The 12,256-nt window shown below is 41.0% G+C and overlaps 1 pseudogene; it reads left to right on the forward strand.

Moving 5' to 3' along the window:
• Positions 1-12,256, forward strand: part of LOC137092098 (solute carrier family 4 member 11-like) — a 61,887-nt pseudogene that overhangs the window by 22,136 nt on the left and 27,495 nt on the right.

Here is a 12,256-nt window from a genome sequence, read left to right on the forward strand (position 1 = left end):
GGCAGGGAAGTGAAGCACTCAGCCCCGACCCGGGAGGCCCGTGGGCGGCCCGGAGTGTTGACTGAGTGCTCACGAGAGAGGAAGTGTGTGGGTGAGAAGGCCCGGGGGCGTCCTCGAACCCACACAACTGCCTCCTGGCGACGGGAGGGTAGGAAAGGAGTGACAAGGCCCGTGGGCGTCGCACACTGCCAACCTGACCCTCTTGGGGCCCAGAGAGAGAGGAAACTGCTCTTAAAATGTGGGTACCGCTGGACTCCGGAGAGCCAGTGGCAGAACCGAAACCAGTCAGGGCCCCCCGGTCCTCCTCCGGGGGGGTGGGGGAGGGATGCGAACATCGTCTCCCCCGAGCAGCTCCTGTTCTCCCTAGCCGGCCCGTCTCAGGGCCGCGTCCCCTTGCGCTTGCCTGCCGGTTAGCGGGCCCTGGACGGGTTGGGCGTCCCTCGCGTCCGGCACCCTGCTCCTCCAGTGGAGGCTGCTGCTCGGCTCTAGCAGGGTGGAGGCGGACGCAGGAGGGGATGCCCTCGGCGACGAGCCGGCAGAGGCGCTGCGACCGAGGACCGAGCAGCTGGTCGTCAGCACCCTGGTGCAACGCCTCCGTCTGCTCTTGGGCCACCAAGAACTGCTGGGCAAAGTTCTCGATGGTGCCGCCGAGGAGGCCAGCCCGACAGACAGGCTTTTCTTGCGCATATCTGCCAGGTTAGCCCCCTATTCCTGGACCACTAGTGTGGACATCGCCTGACCCAGGGAGCGTGCAGTGATTTTCGTCGCCCATAGGGCGAGGTCCAACACCGCACGCAGTTCCTGCACAACCCCTGGGCTGGGACTACCCTCGTGCGTGCAGGGCAGAGGGCAGTGAGAGAGGGAAAACAATGATACTTTTTTTTTTTTGTCTCATTTTTGGCCCTTTTGACCCTCCATATTTCCCTCTCTCCGATGCAGCAACTGACATCTGTCCTCTGCCAGAGCCAAAAATGAAACGCTAAGCCCTTTTCTCTTTAGGATCAGCGATTCCACCTTCAACTACCAGCAGGCATGCGAGACAGTGAACGTGGCCGTCAGAACGGCACACAGCGCACTGAGCGCTCAAGCCTCTATGAAGAAGGCAAGGCGAACAATGCCCTGACGTGGTCGTGTTCTCATGAGAGAATCCGTACCACCCACGAACAGAGTCTCAGCATGCTTTTGATGCGATAGAGGAGTGGGGGCCCGAGGGGATTTACCCGGCGGGGAATCCCCACTGTAATCCTCAGGCCACCAGCGCTTATCAGCCAAAGTAGCCCTTTTCCAGTAACACTAGAAATGAACTAGATCGGGGGATAGGCGAAGGGACTCGACCCCATCTGAGGTTTCATAGTCTCGACCGCGCATCTAGAGCGCCGACTGACGCGCGCCGGTTGTCGTGACAACCACCGCTGTCAGCCGGCCGCTCGACGGCACACGGCGCGCTGAACACTCGAGCCCTTTATGAGAAGGGGGAGACGAACAACGCGCCGACGTGACCATGTTCTTTTACCAGAACATGAATCACCCACGATCGCAATCTCACATGCGCTCGTGGCCGTCAAAGAGGACAGGAAACAGTTGCATACCAGGAATACACGGTTTGAATGACATCTTGAAAAAGACGCAGGGTCAAACCGTGTTGCTCTTTTGTGAATGGAAAGCTGCTCTTTTAGTGTGCTGAAGCACTCAGGGAGATGACCGCGGCTCCACACAGTTCGTTCTGCAAGCCTGTGTGAGCTCTCAGTGATGTGTATTTGTGTGTGTGTAACGCCCAGCGAACCAACAGTTTGTATGGGAAACGCTCAGCGAACCAACAGTTTGTATGGGAACGCTCAGCGAACCAACAAGCTCCTTTAGATCGCTTGATCACTGATCAGACGGTCTCTCACTGACGCGCCGTATCACCCGCACTGGCAGACTCTCTCACTCAACACTCTTTGACTCGTAGTCAGACACTCTTCGTAGGAAACAGTAAGCACTGCTCGGCTCCGAAGTAGAAAGCGCTGATCTATCATTCCACTTCCTGTTTTATACCCGCGCTGCGGGGCGGAGCGTGGAATGCGTGATCGCATGCCAAATTTCATTGGCTCGTTGTTAGATGCTCGAAGTAGGATTGGTCTCTAAAGTAAGATCCCATTCGTCGGTTCAGTTCTGACGTACATCGAACGTGACCGACTGAAAGGGAACTTAAAATAGTGTACATTCCATCTAGTTGACGGTTGTTTCTGAGCCCTCAATATGCTGTTGCAAGCGCATCGTCCGCACAGTGACAAAAGAGAAATTGCGTATGCATATCATCCACATACAGATGAACATACACACACTCTCGATACCTGTTTTGGTTAATATTATGGATTACATATTTTTATTGCCAAATTGATTTCAGACAGTTTTTGAATAACTGAAAAAGTATGCATGTATCTGCTTGACTTTAATTGATCACTGAAATAGCATTGATTGGAATGAAGATGGTTTAATATAAAATTAAATAAATAAAAAGTTGCTTAGATGTAGTCAACTACTTTTGCCAAGTTGCTGTAGCTTAGCTTGCTACATTTCCCAGGGGGGTAGCTTCAGTGTAGTGAAGCTTAATTTAATGTAGAGTAACTGGCAGCTGAGCTCACTACATTTTCCAAGTAGCTTGCCCAACACTGTACATCGCAATATAATGGAAAAAAAAACGCGTTCTATGTGTCCAAATGAGAGTTGTTGTCTGGGTATTATTACCAGTTTCTCAATGCATAGACAACACACAAAATATGCGAAATTCTGTGGAATTCTCTTTTAAGTCTGTCTTTAATTTTATGACTGACTTGTTATATTGATAAACAAATATATTATGGACATTTTGGATTGCTAAATTTATTTATGATAAAGGACACTTCACTGCTTGTGTTAGCAGCCTCACTGCTCTCAATAGAAGCCTTCAGCAATAATCAGATGTATTAGTTATTCTCAATAAATGCAACGATTATACATTTTATTGTACTGAATCTATGATTTCAGCCCCATTGCCTCCAATAGAAGTTTTCAGCAATCAATCGGATTCACTATTTATTATATATTTTATTGTACTGACTTTATTATTTCAAAGCGGACCAGTAACATTTTGGTGAGATGCAAGTCAAGCTACAGCATAAGACGCAGGCATTTCCTTGCTTAGTTACATGTTTGCCCCTTAAAACTTTGCTTATCAAATGAAATTTCACTCTTGCAAGAGTTATTAGCAGGGCACTGTGTCAACGTCACAAGTCTTTTTCATGTGTTATTGCATTATTTTCTGTGGCTGCTTGCTGCAGTTGCTGTGGATAGAGCTTAAGTTGTGTTGAACACAGAACATTGCTTTAAGGGACCTATTAATAGATTCTCAGAAATGGTTTTGTCACGTACCGTGTCCAACCATTACAGGACTCGTGTGGCCTGAGGGCTGATGGGCTCCTGAAGTGAGACTAGAAATGACAATCTTTCCTCTAATCCCAGGTGTCACATGACCAGACTGTAGAGCAAACAATCCACCAGGGAGGCATTTCCATTCTCAGACACATTCTCAAAAGAAAATCCTAGTTTTCCGGTAGACCTGATTACTTCTTTACTATTTAGCAAGCATTCCCACAGGAACAAAAGATATAACTGAATCAATTTGTCCAAGCCAGCAGGATTGCAAGGCTAGCGATCCGCCCTTGGGCTCTGAGCGGTACAGTGTTTTGATGGCCATCTAGTATGTGTGGACTGTTATAACAAAGCAAGTTGTCAGCTAAATTAAAGATGATGGGATGATTGGTGGAGTTGCGGTCACTGGAGATAGCAACACGAAGGTGCTAAGACTATCCTAGAGCCTGTGATAAAAAATTTGTGCAGAAAATGACCTCTTTAAGCCATCATCCACCCTGAAGAAAATACGAGGCTCTAAGCCTTCCATGCATGCCACTATCAGGGCTGGTGTAAATTGGATGAATTTCAAAGATGGGAAATTTCCATTAAATCCCAGTCTCTTTGATGGCCTAGCATAAGTGTGTGCAGCTGGGGTTAGGGGAAGAGTCAGGATTCTGAATTTATAATAGTGACTTATGACTGCTCTTCACTCCATTGCCCCTCTTCATGCCATAAAAAGGCTCATTTACAACTTTTCATGTATTGATTATGTAATGAAGGAATTTTCACCTCACATTTTCATTACTGTAAAGCATTTAAGTGCATTAATGTTATTTTCCACCAATGAATTCCTTTAATTGTAATTTTCTTTAGATTATCATTACTGTAATTAAAAGGTGCCCTGGAATGACTAATTTAATTAACCTTGCCATAGTGAAATAATAAGAGTTCAGTACATGGACATCGCATACTGTGAGTCTCAAACACCATTGCTTCCTACTTTTTATGAAAATCTTGTGCATGAAAAACACCACAGAAAAATAGGCAAATCTCAACATAACACCAACTGTGATGCAATCGCTGGGATCAGTGAAATGTACATCAGTAAAATGTGTATATCATTTGCATATGCTAGCACATGGAACTGCACAGCCGAATCATTTTGAGTTCTGCAGGTAAACAAGCGTCACGCAAGGATAGCGAAAACGGCAGATCATGGCCACAAATGTCATGTTCCAGGCTGTGCAGGAGACGTGAGGACTTTTCATACCTTCCCCACAGATAAAAAATGTCAACAGTCATGGTTGATGTTTATTATAATCGGACACCACAACAATTTAATTCAAAATCTTTCGTTTGCTCGGCCCATTTCACAGATGACAATTTTTTTAACTTGGGACAATATCAAGAAAGCTTCGCTCAGCATCTTAAACTGAAGAAAGGGGCAATTCCAACTATAGTGATTTATCCACTTATTGACTGTCTAAACAATTTTTGATTAAATTGAAAGTTTCTTAGAGAGACAGCATTGTAGAGACAGTAACAATAGGATCTCCGAGTACCATACAAAACTAAACTAAATAGTCTGTCTAATAACAAAGGTTAATATTATTTTTAGGACCGGGACTTTAACGCCTTAATTAAGATTATTAATTACGGGACTTTACCATGTTAATTACGATTAATTACGCAAAAAATAAATAACAATTTTAACCACACTTATTTTTGCATCACGGAACGTTTTTCAATGAATGAGTTTCAACGGACCGATTATACAGGAACACCAACTAGCGTTCACGAGTCATGCATAGGAGTCATGACGGTCACGACAACAACAAACCATAGTGAACATGAACGAAGAAGCTGATGAGACCGCTATCTATCTATCTATCTATCTATCTATCTATCTATCTATCTATCTATCTATCTATCTATCTATCTATCTATCTATCTATCTATCTATCTATCTATCTATCTATCTATCTATCCATTTATCAGTTTATCCATCCATCCATCCATCCATCCATCCATCTGTCCATACACATCCATATGTGTAGCATTGTCATGAGGGCAATGAAAACATATCAGATTTGTCAGAGATGGAGTCAAACTTGATTAGCTGCTCGGCATTCCATCCGTCCGTCTGTCCATCCGTCCATCCATCCATAATAACCGGCTCAAATTCACCATATCACATAGTAAATACCATCAAAACCAGACTGTGTGTATAAGCAAACTTCACAAAATATCACCCCAACTATAAAACAAACAGCTGCAGCCAGCAAACTCGGTTTATTCCTCAGAATATCATGTAGTTTACCTCATGTCATGATTATACTCTTCCATGCAAAGAAATAGTTTATTGGGGTGGCTATGGTTATATTGCTCCGTGTGCCTGTTTTGGGCAGGTTTTTATTAGGGCATGGGATCCTTCTGTAGCTTTAACAGATGGTGCGTATATTTTTGAGGGGGGTGGATCTGCAGTTACGTACCGTACCATAAATACTGTTAAATAAATATCTGTATGCTTGAGATGAAAATGAGCGTGATTCATTGAACAGGAAGGGAACACCTCTCAGCCTCTACAAATGCACTGCATGAGCTATATTTCATCTACCCCAGCTGTAAAAGGTCACGTCAGACTGAGTTAGGCAGGGAAATGAGATTATAATAATCATCTTAAAGCTAAGAAAGGCCTACTTAAGGAGCTCTATTGTGACATGTTGATGTCTCAGAGCTGCGAGACACCGAAACAGAGGACAGCCGAGAAGAGAGCCAGCGGAAACAAGAAACACCCGCAATCCCGACAGACAGCAGTCACTATGAGACGCCCATTCAGCCGACCATCTCAGGTCAGAGCGTGTGATGCATCTGAGCGTTTGTTTAGATCTGTGTGGTGCGGTTCAGATATGATGTATGTGGGTGCGTGGGTGGGTTAGATGAGATTCTCTTTGAGACAACTTCAAAAATATCCAAAAATCATTGTGGTGATAGCCTGAGGTATAGATGGATCCCAGTAGTATCAACCGTCAGAAGCAGCTCTACCTCCTCCACATTTTGAGCACCTATCAAAAATTCTCTGTGTTCACTTTCCGCCTTAAAAACAATCAGTATTGTTTTCATATTTTGGCTGATTTGTTTGCGGCATTGGGGAAGCTGGCTGTGCCAGATCTTATTCCTAAGTGACTGCGGTGTCAGGGTTCAGGGACCACAATGCACTTCTGATTTGTCTGTGCTGCAGACTTGGAGACTCTTTGACTATTTATAACCAGGAAGACATAATACAGAGGGTTCAGGGCTCCAAGATAATGAAGGAAAACATTTCTTTTGGGAGGCCTGGCTCAGTGGTCTGTCCTTCAAACTCATGCATCCATGTAACAGCACAAGGGTTTTAACAATTCATCAATTTTTTTCTTCTATTCCTCTTCTTTCTACCTATGAATAGATACTGATGTTTCAGGATTTGGCCTTCTACATACATCAAGAAGGGTAAGACATTCTTACTAAAGATGTTTTATAATTTAAAGCTGTTAATTAATTTATATGTTGTGGCAAGGGGGGCGTGGTTCAGCGAGGTCTGCAGCGGGAGAGAGAGCCGCGGGACGAGCGGTAAGTGAGTGGGTTGGACACAGATTAATAACACCTGTATCTTGTTCTAGTAATGGGCGTGGAGAGGGGATAAAACACCAGTGGAACCGGAGACCAGGGAGAGAGAGAGTCGGACGGTTGATGCCAGAGACCATAGATATCCATAATAAAGGCTAGATGTCTCGTGCGCGCTGTTGGCCAATGGAGGTCGCCGTCCGCAACTGGCGGCCATCTTGTCACAGGCAGCTCGCTCACTCGTAACAGTGTGTTTTAATGGTGCATGTACTTTTAAATAACCATAACTTGCTCAATTTTCAACGGATTTTCAAACTGTTTCGTTTGTTATAAATGTCAGAGATGTAGTTATGACACTACATGCTTATGAATAATTATAACCATGGACTTCAATATGAAAGTAACATTGAACAGAACAGATAGGTGCAATGAATATACATACACACAAGGTATTTATGTTAAATCAACATATAGGCTACTAAAAATGTGTACCGAACAGCAACATGAGAAATTCTATATACACATATACAGCTCTGAATTTTTTTTCAGAGCCAGCTATAGCTATATATATATTTTTATATATAAAAAAATACGCTTTAATAATACACGCTTTAATAATAAGAATATCACTATTATAATATATATATATATATATATATATATATATATATATATATATATATATATATATATATATATTTTTTTTTTTTTTTTTTTAAACATGCAAACTAAGTTTATTTTAACTAGACAAAAGATTGGTTGTCATAAAATCGTTATTGGTGTCAATAAAACCTATATAATTGAACAGCTCGATTGTGGTCTCAGCCTTGATAACGTGCATGTAAGTTATAGCCGTGATACACAAGCTGCACGATTAAGTCGTTTATGGAAACAAAAAGCTGCAATTTCAACGTGTTAAAGCATCCAGATGTGTAGCCATGTTAATGTATGTAAGAAACTAAACCATTTGTAAATCCGTCAAAATTTCAGCGAGATAAGAGTATTGTATGTTCGTACAAATCACTCACCTTACATCAGGTTCCACAGAGCCTGACAGAAAGCTTGCCTGTGACAAGATGGCCACCGGTGATGCCGATGGTGACTCCGCCGTAAGACATCTAGTCCTTATTATGGATATCTATGCCAGAGACCCTGAGACTGAGAAACCGGAAGCGCCGACCCGGAAGTGATCATTGTGTTTTGAGTTTGAGAGAAGTCACACGCTGAGTGTGCCGCTGAGTATTGAGATACTAAATAAAGAAAGCATCAACCGTCCAGCCGACCCCCGTGTCCTCTTCCTTCCTCACACTCACGAACTTGTTACATATGTTTATGGCTAGGAAGCCTTACAGTTCCATTGGAAGCACATGAGTGAATTTGTTCTCTTTTTTATGATCTAAAGTTATAAGGTACAATTCACAAAATGTACACTAATTTCAAAATGATGGAATGATTAAGATTTCTATTTTTATGTTTTTGGATGTCTCTTGATCATATTTTTATCCAAACCAGCATATTAGATTGATTTCTGAAGGATGTGACACTGATTCAGCTTTGCATCATAGGAAAAAAAAAAATTTAATAAAATATTAAATTGTAATAATAATATTTCACAGTTTTGACTGTATTTTCGATCAAATAGATGCAACCATTTATTATCATAAATTTAAATTATCAAAATAATTATTTTAAAATGAATAATTTTAAAACAATTCTTTAAAATTATAATTGTATTATAACGGTCAAACAATTAATCAGGATTAATCACATCCAAAATAAAAGTTTGTGTTTCCATAATACAGTATATGTGTGTGTACTGTATATAATTATCAGTGTTGCAGTCGAGACCAGCTCATTCGAGTCCGAGTTCAGAGAGGGTCGAGTCCGAGGCAAGTCCAAGTTAAAAAAGGGTCGAATCCGAGTCAAGGTCGAGACCAGAGAGAGACATGCACAATCAAAAGAGGCACAATCATAGATATATTTACATAGAAACCTCATTCGACCGATCCACGCAGGCGCTAATGAGGTATAGATAGATAGATAGATAGATAGATAGATAGATAGATAGATAGATAGATAGATAGATAGATAGATAGATAGATAGATAGATAGATAGATAGATAGATAGATAGATAGATAGATAGATAGATACAGGTCCTTCTCAAAAAATTAGCATATTGTGATAAAGTTCATTATTTTCCATAATGTAATGATAAAAATTAAACTTTCATATATTTTATGAAAGAACATGATGTATTTTATGAAAGAACAAAATGTATTTTTAAAGTAAAAAAAGGGAAAATGTTTGGTAAATGACATGCATTTATTCTCAAAATATCTTAATGGTGTACAGCTAAATAAAATAAAAAACAATGGAACAACATGTATAATAATAATAATAATAATAATAATAATAATAATAATAATTAAAAAAAAATTATAACACACTTTTCATTTCGAAGAATCTCAAAGTGCTACATGGTAAAATGACAAAAATTAATAAAAATAAGTAAAAATATATATTAATAAAAACAAAAAACACATAAAAGCATGAAATTTTATTTTATTGTATATGTTCTGCTTTAAATGGGCGTTAGATCATTTGGGGGAACAGCATCTGTCCCCTCCCTCTTCAGTACCACTGTGCTGCCCTTAAGAAAGACCCTTAACTAGGTGTGCGACTGTGAGAAAGTGAAAGACAGGTGGGCTGAGATGTCCCCTGAATAGATAAGTGGTATCTATAACAATAGATTTTTTTGATTGCCATATGCCCTAAATTACATCATATAAAGTCTACATTAATAAGTTACAGTAATAACTTTGACTGCATAATTTAACATACTTATACTATGGTATTCTATGTATACGTTCAAAGTAACTTTTCGCCTAAAAGCTAACTTAACTGTTAGCCTAACTCAGTACATTTCAGTTGACAATGTGGGCATCATTTCTTTCATTTTATTCGTGTCAAACATGTAAAACTCAAGTATGTTAATCAAATAATACAAAATGTACTTACCCAAAAGTAGATTTTTAATAATATATATCGATACAACTCCTCAATTCCTCTCCTCGTGGTTGTTCAATGTTCCGGCCTTCCGGAAGAGCATGTTAATACTATCTCTCGCGAGACAATATCCTATCGCAGGATTTTGTAATATCGCAAGATGTATTACTATATTTTGTTACTACATCTTGGCAGCACAGTTTTGGCTATCTTCATCCAACTCAGACTTAAATGGTGACTGGATATTTTTCTGTTTTACATAAAAATAATCACGAATAGGCCTACATAAAACAAAGAAAATTAATAAAATGCAGTGGCTTTACAATCACTTAACCACATGGGCACTTTGTGATTATAATTAATTAAATAAGATAAATTAAATATATTTATTTTGCATATAAATCGTAGCCTAGAAATCTAGACGCACCCTAGCGGCAGCAAATTTAATTTGCCCGCAAGTGTCGTCTAGGAACTCTCAATACACGCTGTATACAGCTGTATTTCTCACAATCTGGACGGCCCAATCACATCGTGTAGAGTCGGCGGGCGGGGCCATAATGACGACGGCCGAGTTGCGTTTGCGTGCTTCTAGTAAACACAGAAACTGGCGAACGGCGGCGGTCTTTCGAATCTGCTTTGACCGCGATCCTGGAAGACTTGGAGTTAAGCTTTTCTCTGAGAAAAGAACAAAGAACGGCACTGAAGTCATTCTTAAAGGGTTACTTCAGCGATTAGCATATGGCTTTGTATCAGTAGAAACCCTGGAGAATATTCAAATTATTGTGCTTTCCCCCCTCATATCTCCCTGAGACAAGAGATTTATGCATTTTATTTCTGGAAAAATTCCTCCTATGATGCAAAATGACGATTTTTGCATCATAGGAGGAATGTTTGCCCAGAGGCTAAAGACTACAGCCAGCAGAGGGAGCTATTTCCGCATGTTTTGAATCTGCGCATGGGGGATGGGAGATTACACTCAGCTGGCAGGGAGAGCTCAGCTTGCAGACAGGATCATTTAAACGGAGCTATGGTGAGCAATGTAAGTCTTTTAACTTCTCAAATTAATTTCTATGAAAGTTAAGCTTGCAAAGGCATGAACTGAAACGCGTGCCAGACTGAACTCGCGTTGTGAATGTATGCCGCGAGTGTAGTCGCGATTACCTCAGCTCTCATCACTCGTGCAGTTAGTGCTCAGGGCTGTGACACTCGCGCGGTGACTCACTCATTATATTGAACAGACACGTTCAGTTTTTAATTGCAGTGTCTTCTCTAACTCAGTCACTGTAATCAAGTTGGTGGTGTTGGGAATGGCCTCACAAGGCAGCGAAGCATTCTGGGAATTGTAGTCTTTCATCCCCATGAGACAAAAATACATTTTCTGTCTTTTCTCAGTCTAGAAGACACCAAATTCAAAAATAATTTCACATTTCTACTGCATTGATGACCCAGTTTAAATACAGATTCATCTTCCCAGCGCTGAAGTACCCCTTTAAAAAGGGAAGATGTGTTCGTAGTTTAGCTGACAGGATGCGGCGAATGTTTAATCTATCAGCGTGCTCTGTTTCACCTTCGTTGCTCTGGTTGGTGTAGCGCTATCCTATCGCGTGCAGAGGGAGTTTGAAAGACAACCGTTTATCCCGCCTCTCGGATTGCGCCCTGTCTATGGTGAGTTTCCAGACCAAACATCTTGATGTGGGTCTGGCTTGTCAGGCTATATAAATCATGTATTTCATAAAGATAATTCCTGTTTTTTTTCCATTCTTGTCTTGCTTGACTAGATGTATAAAAGACGTCAGTTGACGCCTCAGTCCCTTCGTCACAACTACATATGAAATCTTTGTGGCTATTATATGCAAACTGAATAACAGATGATGTAGCAGACATTTCCACACATAGTTAAGAGCTCAGCTAGAGGTGTTATTCATGCGCAGTTGTGCTTAAGAAAATCAAAAAAGAGCAAACAAAAAAAGTTGTTTTACACTCCATAAAGGCCTATTACATACCTAATTTAATATTGTGCTGTAAACATAAATCCGATCAGTTATCCAGATGGGGACCACTTGACGTGAACAAATGTAAACGCACCGTGTCCTGACCGACTGATGAGCCGATCTGCTTGATTAGATCACGGCGATCGCATCTTAATGCAATGTGTAAACGCAGCCAGAATAAGTTAACTCTACAGTAGATTATTTCTGATAACAAACTAAATAACAAGTAAATCACATTAGACATACAGTCTAAATTACATTAGACACCAATCTCATATGC

Source organism: Pseudorasbora parva, chromosome 11, assembly GCF_024679245.1.
Source record: "Pseudorasbora parva isolate DD20220531a chromosome 11, ASM2467924v1, whole genome shotgun sequence".
In the NCBI taxonomy this organism is placed as follows: Eukaryota; Metazoa; Chordata; class Actinopteri; order Cypriniformes; family Gobionidae; genus Pseudorasbora; species Pseudorasbora parva.